The sequence below is a fragment of the Vollenhovia emeryi genome, unplaced genomic scaffold (genome assembly GCF_000949405.1).
Source record: "Vollenhovia emeryi isolate VEMERY1.0 unplaced genomic scaffold, V.emery_V1.0 DF939152.1, whole genome shotgun sequence".
In the NCBI taxonomy this organism is placed as follows: domain Eukaryota; kingdom Metazoa; phylum Arthropoda; class Insecta; order Hymenoptera; family Formicidae; genus Vollenhovia; species Vollenhovia emeryi.
Window position 1 is genome coordinate 2,054,731 of NW_011967214.1, and position 13,298 is coordinate 2,068,028.

Here is a 13,298-nt window from a genome sequence, read left to right on the forward strand (position 1 = left end):
ACGCGGCCGAACTTGGCTAGGGAAACCAGCACTAGCCAATCAACGTCTCGTGCGCTCGCATGTGGATTGGACTAGTGCTGGTTTCCCTAGCCAAGTTCCGCCGCGCGGCAACGTTACCGTGTCCAGTGGGCAGGAGCCATTAAGGCCCGTGTCCACGATGCTAGAACTTGGACCAAGTTCTAGCATCGTGGACACAGGCCCTTAGGTTAACCGAAGCTTGGTGAAAGTTGCCCTTTTTAAGTTAATTGCACTAGTGCAGCAATGCAGCGATAAAGAAAAAAACCAAAGGTACTCATATAGAAAAAATAATAATAATACCGCGTTCAAAGTACAGATTCGAGACACTTTATTGGTTCTGCCATATTTCGTGGAAACCAAAACGAAGGACATATTTCAACTCTGATCTTTTCGTTCATTTGTTTAGTAAGCATCGAACATTTCTCTGCGCCACACTCGCCACAGATTAAAAACACATGTCTTTTTAATACATTACTTAAGTATATAACATGGAAACAATTAATCGGTGGTAATAAATGCACAACACATAATTGGAGGCAGATTAACAAAATTCCGATTATACGATAATTTTATGCGCTCTCACAATCTTACCAAGTTACGTTTGATAATGTGGTTACACGAGGGTATTAATTACAGGGGTGTGAACAAATTACGAGAATTCTCTTATATAATCAAATAGCTGTTGCAAAATTTTTGAACCGACTATCTACACACACACACAAACACAAGACCATCCGTCTACCTCTATTATATAGAGAATTCATCACTATGTACAAAATTGAATTTTTTACCAACTACGTCATTCAAAATTCAATATTAAATATAAATTATATAAAAATATAATCGAGTTTTACAATATACATGAGGAAACCATTGAGTACAATAGAACAGAGAGAAAGAGATGTGTAAATCGACTGATGACGATGTGCAAATAGAACATAAATGTGAATACATGTGTGTGTATATGCGTAAAGTGAATCTTGAAGGTCATAAGATCGGTGGCATCGTTGTAAAAGGCAAGGCGAGAGACTATATGCGATTCCAGAAAGGCGAAGCTTTGAAAAAGACCTTTCCCCGTCGTGGGCAGATACGCACTCGTCCGTCTAGAAGGGACGTCATCCGTGAAACAACGGAACACGCACAGGAGAGACATAGAGAAGATGAAAGAATGAAAGAAATTTTTAGAACAAAATTTGTATAACAATTGTCAGGAATAACTCGTTTTTTTCTTACAATATGCAAAATAATATGTATTATTTGTAATACTTTGTCTCACGCACTATAAAATACCACGATCAGATCAGTAGAAATTTATTACTATATAATTTCTACCAGTTTACCCTTACATATAATTTATTTCATGTAAGGCTACAACTCAATTTTTCTCACGTCAATTAATACAATGATAAGATTTCGTCGCTCCACACATTTCTCATATAACTAAATGATTACATGGCTGATAAGAATGTTAGAATTTTAAAAATATTTCTTTATGAACTTAATATAATATTTTTATTGGCTCTATTATTCAATAAACAAAATAGAGAAAACAATAAGCTGAGGGATGCAAAACTGGATTGTAAATGCTACAATCATTCATATACAGAGTACACATGTATGGTAGCCATCTTCAGTGTACCTACAATTTTTTCGATATATTTCCGTTTTGCATTTTAAAGTACTAAAATTCACAAAAATAAAGAGGTACGTACTCATGTAACATTTTAATAGTGTGAAGAATCTGACATCTCTGATTTAACGCAGTCGAATATCAAATTGTGCCGAATTGACAGAATAAATTAGCTGGCGTACCGTAGCGTTCTTCAGTCTACTCACGTGAAAATTTATCATTGCAACGTCGTTGTAACCTCAATTCTCGAAGTCTGTAGTAATTCATTAATAAAACAAGTTAAATTCTGCCTTTCTACGTTAGATTTAAATGCGTAAAATAATAATGCGATAAAGTAAGCACACCTACCAATTTAACAGACAACTTAATTGCTAGATTATTTAAGAGTAGAAGAAAAAAACAGGATGAAATAATTATCGGACGAGTTACACTGAAATTAGCGTAATTGTCCTAACCTTTTCAGAAATAGCCTTATTTATCGTAAATAAAGAACTTCAAGAAACATTCTTTATCAATAATCCTGTATCAAATCTGACAATGAGTTTCATATCTAGTAAGAGAACTAAACTTGGGTACATAAATCACACATTCACAGATCAATGAAATGCCACCATTTATTCTTTGCTAATGACTTCCGAGATATTATCGAAAAAAATCAGCCTAAGCAGATTTAAAAGATCATTGAGGGGTAACAGATCGAATACAAACTGGTAGTTTGATAACGATAGGTCAAGATAACACAGCGAAGGTCATGAACTGCATACTATCTACAACTGCGATCAAAATTATAAATTTGTTTTACAAACATGGTGATTTTTGTATTTAATTTTTAAAACGTGAGATAAAATTTGCAAATAAGATTTTTTGAAAGAAAAATACGTTCTCCAACCTCGATTCCCTCCTAGTAACTTATCACGAATGTTTCATCAATTTCGCCCCGGTGCACTATCAGCCTTGGGCAATGTTTAACCGCGATATACAACACAAAACAGTTTGGTTCAGACGGCGTTATCAGGCTTGACTGTAGTAAAAAATTGTAAAAGACGGCATGTAAAAGCGATTCTGCAATTTATCTTTCTACTCACGTATCGGTGATTTACGCAACCGGGGCCATTTGCGCGTAACGTTTGAAAAAATAAAAACATTTGGAAGAAGCGATGTGTTTGGAGAAGCGACGGCGAAATCTCAAAATATTCCCCTCATTCTATCGTGGTAATCCATGCGGAGAATTGCACGCGTTTTAACGTTTCAAATACAGTCATACAGTTTTACATGTCGACAGAATGAACAGAACGATGCATTTTGAAACGAAGGAGCTTCAAGAAACTCACTCTAGAATATTTGATTACCCGAAAGAATGTGAACGGCGCGAGTTGCAATATTTGAAACGCAGTCGTTACGTGTTTTGTAAACCAAAAGAACGATTATTTGCAAAACCAGGCATTCTCTAGCGGAATTGTATAAACTCGGAATGTATTGTATCGAAAATTCGCATCGTATCACTCATGGAAATAAAGAAAAATTAAATTAACTTTTGTTGAAATAAACATGTTATTTTTAGTCATTACAAAAAGACTCGAGCATTTTGTCTTACTTTTATAAGCGAGATTAATTTCTACAAATTATTTTGTAAAAAATAATACCTTCCAACGTTATAAAAGATCGCATAGCCGTTACTCTACATAAGAAATACGATAGCTCGAAGCCGAATGGTGACCGAATCGGCATTACATCATTCCTTATCTCAGGTATCTTGTTTTTTCCCCTCTTTAAACAGACTCGAAAGACCACAATGGTCCCGCACAAAGCATGCGGGTTGCATTCCACTCCTTTCGGAACCTACATTTCTTTCTTTAGCAAGAAGAAAAAGTCGGCAGGGAGACGATGAGATCTCTAAATATTAAATCGTTTTTCGGGCAGCTACAGAGATCGGGCCGATCTACCTGGCGCATTAGCATCGAACGACCTTTTCGTCCGATTCCAGATTGCTAAAAAGATCACGATCAGCGGCGGTGCAGCGACGGCCGCGTCGTGAGCCGATTTTGTTCGGGAAACGCCCAGCGCGATCGCAATTCTGAAATAAATCGGCAGACGCTCTCCGCTTTCGCTTTCCGCGCGAAAAGGTCGGGGCGAAAAGATGGAGCCCCGGGCTCCGTTTTTGATCGACCCTCGTTAACACATATTTATTTGACGGCTTGCCAAACTTATGACGCAAAGTGTCTATCATTTTCGGGAAGAGTATCAGCTTAGGTTGAATATACAGCTCATAGTTGAGGCTATTATATACGTGGCTCTATCTTAAGAATTTGGTTCAATATTTTATTAATGTAAAGCCAATTTTGTAAAGTATTATTACACGGGGAAAAAATGTGGCTGCCGTAGCTAAAAACTGCATGTGGTAACTAAATTTCAGTTGTAAAATATGAATAGCTAATATGTAGCTGCGATAGCTAATATTTTGCTACTGTGTATTGTATTAGGCGCGACAGCAAACCATTTGCTGTGGTTTAGAAATTTATAGTTATGGCAGTAAAATATTCTTAGTAAATCTTGATTAGTACGGTAGCGAACATTTTTTATTCAGTGTAATATATATATAATATATAAATTTCAAAATAGAGGAGTATACTTAAAGTTACCAGTGATGAATAAAAATTGAAACAAAGCTTCATCCAGCTGGCAATACAATTAATTAAATGTTACATTGGTATGACGTTTCAAACCAAGTATCAGATCCTTATCAAGTAACAGAACTCGTGCATAGATGTTCACGGAGCATAAATTATGGCAGACTGACAAGTCATTGTCAACGCGGGAAATCATTAGGAAAATTATTTTAACTTAAGTGAGCACGTTCGAGCATTATAAAAGTCCGACTTGAAACTGCATTATATATCAATTTCAATAAAATTCCTAGGTATTTCATGTTGATATTAATGCAATTTTCTAGAACTGTAAACTTGTACTTACACATACCGCTTTCAGTGCGAGGTAAAATTTATTCAATCGCGATTCGAAATCTGCGAGTATGTCTGGCTCTAAGCGTCTTTCTTCACTTTTTTCCCCTTCGTGCGAGTTTTCGTAATACCCTGAGCTCGACAGTTCTTCGACAGGTTTCCTTTTGAATTCTTGGTTAAAGGCTTCTTTCACCCGTCGTCCCTTCGTTACGGGTATTTTTGCAGTTTCGCCGTGTTTGTCGTCGAGAGCCGGACACGTGGGTAAATATCTACACACTTTCATAAATTTCAGTCACATATTCGCGGTGGTCGGACCTTTACAATTAGTGAAAGGAGAACTCGGGGAGAGAACATTTCGACACATTGACTACAAAATGTATACGGGCGTCGTTCTCCCGGAGGGAGAGAACCGCCTGCCTTCATTTTGCCTCTCGGCCGCGCCACGGTTCGAGGCAAGCTTCCGCGCCGTCGCTCGCCTTTCATATCGACTTTTACCAGTCGTAAAACCATATCGCTCGAAACGGTCGGTCCGGCGCATTACGATCGACAAAAATCTTTAGCCTGTTACGCTTACCCGGCGTTTTAAACGACGCCTCTCGCCAGCGGCGTTAAAACTGCAGTGTAAAATTTACAAGAGACCAGTATCTTGACTTGCTTTTAATTGTAAAGCTCTGTTACCTGTTAATCCATTGGACCGTTATGTTCTATGATGACAAGCAGTAAACGAAACTTTTAAATTGTCGCCATTAATCCATGCACGTTTATGATATATTTGAAATTGGAGATTTAATAAGCGTCACACTTCCCACACCCACAGAAAAAATTTCTGGATCCAATGCTATTACACTTGAATGTATCATAAAATAGGATCGATATAGCGCCAATCACATTTATTATAGAGAAAGGAATATTTTTATCTTAAATAAAAAATTCTAAAATGTAAAATAAAATAATAGTATGTGTCGTCTTTTGTCGAATATCGTGGTGCCAACTTCGTGCGTTGTGAGATGGAGGGAAAATTTATTCTAAACGCGAGAATATATAAACTTACATTTATATAAGTTACTCTTGCCTCAATACAGTGAGTCAATCTTTTTTTAATTCGATGGAGGAGAATAAGAATTATTGATTTTATTTCGATATTGTCTCATTTTGATACTAAATGAGGTTGTGAGAAATATAAATGCGTCAAGAATATTTTTCGTCTCGGTAACAGAAATCCTTTCTCAGGATGCGTGCGCAATTATGACCACGTTCCTGTAACTATATTTTTAAACGATTGTTTTCCTGAGGATTACACAGAATTACGTTTGGAAAGAGTTTTGTAAATTATTTTTTGAGAGATTCTCCTTAAGTTATTCTTTAAAATATTCTCGCTAATGGAATGATAAAATTTTCTATTTGACATTACCTTCTCGGCAAATAGTAGAAAAGAGTAGTTCTCTTCTCTTGGAATTCGCCTCGTAAGTAGATATTGATACCTGAGAGAGTATGATCAAGTTCAAGAGGTCGGAGCTGGCGAAATGAGGACATAGTGAACCCGTAAATGTTCATCCGCCTTCATCGGAACGAAAGATCGCGCTTCCATAAGCAGCGATGTCTCGGCGAATCGTGCTTATTACGTTCGATGATTGTCTTGACTCATCGTTAGCGAATGTCAGCGAATGACGTTAAGAGCTCGTTGATGCCTCGTTGAAGAAAATGTCTAACGTCGTACAACTTCAGAGACGTCTATCCAATACTCCTTTGATATTACCGAAGTATTAATACTTTCTGATATTACACACGTACCGTTCGCTCTTCTCGTTATTTTACTTTTTACGTTAGAAATTACGAAAACGTAACACCGGATAAAATACTTTTAAATAAGATTTCATTTTTAAATATTCTGTACATTATTTTATTTTATTATTTTTTATTATATTATATATTATATTTATATTATTATATTATAAACATTTATATATAAATGTTTTCCAATCAATTATCTCGGTTCATGATTTTGAATTTTTCCCGATATTAGAGTACTTAGTATTATTAAACTTTTTTTAACAACACGTAATAATTAATTTTTCAGAAAATCGGCCACGAAGCCGTATAACCACCGCGAGTATAACCAGAATAGCATGTCGATATTTCTTACATAAATTCGTTATCACTCAGCGGCGTGACTAACGAAAAACCCTCGGAAAATTTTTATATCGATCTTTGACGATATTTATCGCCGGCGTACAAACAAAAATAGGAAACAACGCCTCGTGCGCATGCAGACGAGAATCGATATATTTTTATGATTTTTTTCTGCTAATTAGGAAAAAATTAAACGTGCAGCGCGCACCGATCTAATCCGCATTAAACTTATCCTTGGTCGCGAAGCAGGCGAATAAAGTGCTTACTATTATAATTCACCGCTAGCGGCATAAACTACGGGCTCCTGTTCAGAAAAAAAAACTGTTTATCAATTGCGTATTGCAGGAAAAAAATTCCGCTGAGAAAAAGATACGTGCGTATATTGTAAATCGTGAAAGGAAAAGGTTACATAAAACTCTCGCGGTCGCCATCTAATCCTCAATGCGTAAAAGTCGCGTTACGAAACTTTTTTTTTTTAATCCTTTGATATTTTCTATCTTAGATGTATTACGACGATAAGTTTGAACCTTCATACAAGCGCTACGAAACTTTTCCGTCCCCGCCATATCCACTTTGACCCTGTTTAAAAATCCATTTTAAATATTAGATAACGTGTATCTCGATAACGGATGTATGATGAAACTGTATACTTTGAAAAAGATAAAACCTTTTTTTTCTTTATTATCATTTTATATTATGATTATCGAGATTTTTTGCTTTCCATTTATTAAACGTAAAAACCGACTTAAAAGACAAAAGGATCAAGTCTTGTTCAGGATTGAATTTCGAAATTCGATGAATTTTTGCATAGCTTTGCGAGGCTCAATTTACAAGGCTCAAGTTCAATATTGCAGCTGACTGAAGAAATGGCATTTTATAATTTTATAGGGAAGATAGTAATTTCTGTTTCATAAGGAATATCACGTTATTCATCAAGTGTATCTGTTATCGAATACGCTTTACATAGAACGGTCTGGGCGTCTATCTATATCACGCAAAGCACGCTCGTTAACGCTAGACATGACTAAACAGCGTGTCTGTTACGAGATCGTTATGCGATCGTCTGTCGTCATTCGCGCGACTATATCGACGGCCCGGAGGAGCCGTGATTCGCGACGCTACCTATATACGTTTTCCCCGGTTTCGCGCTCTTCGACGATCCATCGGCGGCTGCATCATGCCAGAATTGGCAACGTGCCTGAGAAGCCCGGTCTCGGCGAAAGACGCGTGACGGGAAGAACGTGGGACGCGCGGCAGGCACCTCGTCCTTTTCGTCCGGTTCGGGCGAGACCAGAAGAGTTAGGATCGGGTTTGCCCGCCCGCCGTTCTCCAGACAAAGAGGACAAAGGCCCAGTTCTGGGCGCGCCGCCGCGCACGATCATCTCGAGAGGAGCCAACCGCCGCGTACGAGACGCGCGAAATGATGTATACGTGCACGCGCGGAGAGAGCGTGTGCGTGCGCACACATGCACGCGCGTATGCGTGCCTGGCTCCGTCCATGAAATACTTTCACTGGTTTCACGGCCAGCAGACACGTTTACACGATGCTAATAATACACTTCACGGTGCTGCGGTACCATTTACTTCGCTGCCTCGCGGTCGTGCGGATCGAGCAAGAAAGATGCAGGGAGAAAGAGAGACGAGGGGTAGGGAGAGAACGAGAGCTGGAGCCCGAGATAGTCCTTCGTCCTACCCGCGCTCGCAATTGTATTGTTGATGATCGGTCGACGAACTTTGCAAAACGTCATCGATCGCGTTGATTACAACCTTGGCGCGTTTTGACAGCTGGAATGCTAAAAGTTTGCTTTTACGACGACACTTCGCTCGCGACCAAGGACAAGTCCAGCACAAATCAGGTCGTGTCAGTGTACCTCGTCTTTCCTAAAGGCCTGCGTCCACTAGAACTTGGTCCAAGAAGTCCCCTCTATAATATAGCCAGATATCCGCACGACATTCTGCATCTATCTGTCCAAAAGCCACGGTCACACATCAAAGACAGCTGGTCTCTGATGACTGCAGTCAAATATACCTGCGCTCCTCCCGGGGACCTGCTTGTATCACTGGACGTCACTTCACTTTTCACGAACATCCCTAAAAAAGAAAACTTGGGATTAGAGCTACTGAAAAACGTTGGAGTGACATTTCACCTAATACATTACTTCGCTTACCGCAGTTCTTACACGCTATAGAATTAATTCTAAATTCGGTAAATCTGGAGAATAGGAACTTTTCCGAATTTTGATATTTTCTTGCGGTTTTCTTGGTAAAAACCTTTGTTGTGACTCCGACAGTGATAATCAATCGGGGGAGCCCGAAAAATATGCACCCCGAGTGACCTTCAGAAGGTTTTAGCCGTCGCTCGTTCTTTCCGCGCGAAACGAGATGCCACATGGGTTCGTAGCGTGTTTTAAAAGTATTTAATTGTTTAAAGCACGTCACTAATCTACATAGGTTATACTCGGCTTCATGTAAACAACAGTACGAGATATTGACTGCTGTATTTGGATAATAGAGAATATACCGACAGTTTCTCTTAGTATACGAACAGAGGTACATGTGCTTAGATTGTGACAATGGATTGCGAAGGCTGTGTTCTGAAGCTAACATCTTTTTTGCGAATGTGTAACAATCAAGAAGAATTATTGGAGTTTTTGAAATCACATAACGTGCTTTGTTGTACTGTTCTTCCATATCTGTTCTCCATCTGTCTCGACGCATGTTGTACTGCCATGACGTACGACAGACGGCTAAAACCTTCTGAAGGTCACTCGGGGTGCATATTTTTCGGGCTCCCCCGATTGATTGTCACTGTCGGAGTCACAACAAAGGTTTTTACCAAGAAAACCGCAAGAAAATATCAAAATTCGGAAAAGTTCCTATTCTCCAGAATTATCCTAAATTCTACTAGTTTTAAGTTTGACGGTCAGTTCTATGAGCAGGTCTTCGGAAGTCCTATGGGGGGTCCCTTTGTCACCGATTGTGGCGGGCATGGTCATGGAAGACTTGGAGACCCGAGAAATGTGTAGCCAATCAACTTGCAGCTTTTATGGAATACCTGTAAGTTGATTGACTACATATTCCTCGAAACTGAAACTTGGACACAGGCCTGAAGTAAGGGGGAAAAAAAGACACGGATCCTTTGGTCAGTCTGCAGGGAGGGTGAACGCTTTCGAAAGGAAATCGAAGAGTTTTCTCTCGCGATTGACCTTGACCTTTATCTCGAGAGGCTATCTCGGCGGAGTTGCACAGAATCCCGATTGAGATGTCAGTGCACTCTCCTGTTTCTCCGTCTTTCTTCCGACCGCGGAGTAATTGGCGCATACAACCAGGAAGAGGAGGGTGTCCACTATTGTTGTCTCACCGGCAGGATGTGTCGACGACACGTTTCTGCCGCGCATCCGCCGGAAGAAGCTCCTCTTCGTCTTCGATAAGCTATTCGCTTCCACATACGAATTTCTCGCAGACGAATATTCAATTGTCGACACGAAGATGAACTACACTTTTAAATAGCACGCGCATTCGCGGGAGCGTGCTTAAACGTCGCTTTCAAATAGCACGCGACTTAAGTCGCGGTAAGCGCGTTAAGTTTAGATTTCTCTATAAAACAAGCGCGTTTACCGACGTAGGGCGGTTCGCGTTAAAAAAAAAGTAATATTTGCTTGTGGCGAAAAGTTTTTCTTATGCAGCAATCTTAGGTGTATCAAACGATTACGTCTAAATGCACAAAGTAAGCATCAACTATTTTCAGAGCATAGAGCTGTTGTGAAAGTTTGAACGCAGAAGTTGTTACAATTAAAAAGTCGAGCACGTTTTGCCTGGTATTACTGGGTTCGCAACTCGAACGCGAACTTTCGTACGATTTGAAGCTCCGCGTGGAGGGTCGCGATGAGTTTTTGTAACTGACGTCGGAACAAGGCGCCGTTTAAAGTTGGCGAGCTGCTACGACGGCTTCTCACAAGCACGTTGCAACGTCGAAAGTCGATTAAAGGATGCGCTCGAGAAGGAGAGCGTCTTCGCCGTTTCTCCCGCAATTTCGAAATCCGCGCAATACGCGACCCGAGAGAAGGAACCTCCGACAGCGGCGCGGAGTTCAGCCGTACAAAGAGCTTCTTTGTTCATCGCCAGTGACGGAAAGGATTCTCAGGTGAAGTGTTCGCGAACCGCGCTCTCTCTCTCTCTCTCTCTCTCTCTCTCTCAAGGATTTCTTAAAATCGAAATTCTCGTCACACTAACCGCGCGCACAAGGAGGCTTTATTCGTCGCTCGGTACCGTGTTTGAACGATTACGTGACACGTAATCTCTTGCGCAATATGCCTGGGAAACTATCGCCGTCGCTTTACTTTATCTTTTGTTTTTACGTTGATAAGATTTCCTATTTCTCTTTCGGAAAGTTATTTTTGCTTTATGTTAAATTTCATCAGCCACGCGATTGCAAACGCTGCCGCTGCTTAATCGCGCTTTTAAAAATAGACGTGCGCCCATATTAGAACAATATTTAATTTTAATATTCATTTCGAAATTACGCTTTGTTATAATTTTGTAAAGGAAAATAAAGTTTGCCCACAAATAATACGTAAACCATACCCAAGACAGTCACAGGCAGAGATCGGGCCAATGTTATCTTGTGAAGTTGAAATGTTCCAGCGGCGTTCTCTGTGGAATCTCGGTCGAATTGGCAAGGTGCCTGCACGGTGAATAGCGAGATTCAGGCACGAAATTGAAATCCATTACACCACTTTTCTCGCGTATAACAGAGAAACGATTGGATCAGATATAATTAAAATTGTTATTGCAAGAATTAAAAATGTTTATTGCACAATCAATCTGAGAAATCAAGTTCTGAAAAAAGGGTTTCAATTTCACAGAGGTGGTTAACTTGCTGACAATGTCGGACTGCCACACGATTTTCCCTGCTGGGTTTCTTACGAGAAGGATTCTTAGGATTCAGCCTTAAGTGACCTGATCCAAACCCCCTTTTTGGTTATCGTAAGCAATCCAGTGACCTGAAGTCGTCCGGTCTAAAATACCCGAGCAGAATAGCTGTCTTGTAGGACAAGACAATGTTTTATGTTTTAAATCTTGTTCTTAAAGTAACGCACAATAACTGTCTTGTGACTTAAGAATACAAGACAGCCATTTTGCTCAGGCCCAAACTCTGCATCCTTATTGCTTTTCGTAAGCAATCCAGTGGGGAAAAATAGTATCGTGTGCCGTTGACTTCAGTTTGCTGTAGTAACATCGGCCGACTACCTGCCTTTGACCACGATAGAACTGCATTCACCAGTGTGTAATGAAGAATCGAAAATATGGAAACGCTATTTTGACCCTTATCGGACATTAGGATCAATTTGACCCTTTTTTGAAATTCATTTTAGTGTAATTCAAATTGATCTTTTTGTCATCACTCATTTTGTTATCACTCTAATCTGATAACGGTATTAGAATACGTCAAAGTACAGTATAAATCATTGTCAGTTTGTTCGAATTTTACAGATAAAACTTCAATTAGCGTTTCAATTTATCTGCAGAGTTAAATTGATCCTAATATTGGATTTGAGTTTTCAAATGAACAGTTAAATTTATGATGTAGCATCATTCTTTATCGAGAAAAGCAGAAAATGTGATCTTTATAAAGTAATCTTTTTATTAAGTTTTACTCCGTTTATTCGCGAGTACATTATGAAAGTGCAAATTTTCAAGCTGAAGCCTTTAAACTTAAGTCTTCAATACCCACGCATTCAGATTTGTATTTAACCGAATCTGCGTGCTACAATAGTAGTTGCTACGTAACAATAATCGAGTGGAGGTGTGTACAGTTGCACATCGATGACTAACACACTCGCGATAGAGAAGCCATCTTGCCGGACAATTCCGTGTCCCTTTGTACGTCCCTGGGCGAACGCGATGCAACAGCGGGTAATCTTGCGCGAACACACTCCGTCGTAGCTTCGTCTTGTCCGTCTCGGCTCGCGGATTTCTCAAAATATCCGCTCCCCCTCCTCCCGGGTCCCGCCGGCGCGAATATATCCGCCCGCTGCTCGCGAGCGGGCTAGCGCGCTCGTGATTTCACGCCGATGGACGTGCTAACGAGCTTTGAGGTACTCACCGACACGTGCTCGGCGGTTTGCTCATTAAATTAGGTAACAATGAGTGGACGAATACGCCCGCCGCCTCTGCACTTGCATGTGCTCCGCAAGTTTCTTTCGTTCCCTTTCTCCCTCCTCCCATCTTCGCGCTCTATCCATCTCCCTCCTATCCTCCCACCTCGTACCCGTATGGTGGGGTGCCAAGGATGTGTGTGCGAGCCAAGGCGCACCACGGTGGGGTCGGGTACCAGACAAGGTCACGGCTACCAAGCGCTGGTTTCTCTTTCTTTCTCTCTCCTCCCCGTTCTCCTCCTCCGTTCATATTTCCTTCCCTCTTCCTCCTCCCGCCTGTAGATGGGAAGAGTCCCATCCCTTGTAACTGTCCCATCCTTTTTCTTTTCTTCCACATCTTCTCGAATTCCCCCCCCCCTCTCTCTCTCTCTCTCTCCCTCCCTCTCCCTCCCTCCCAATGTGGCA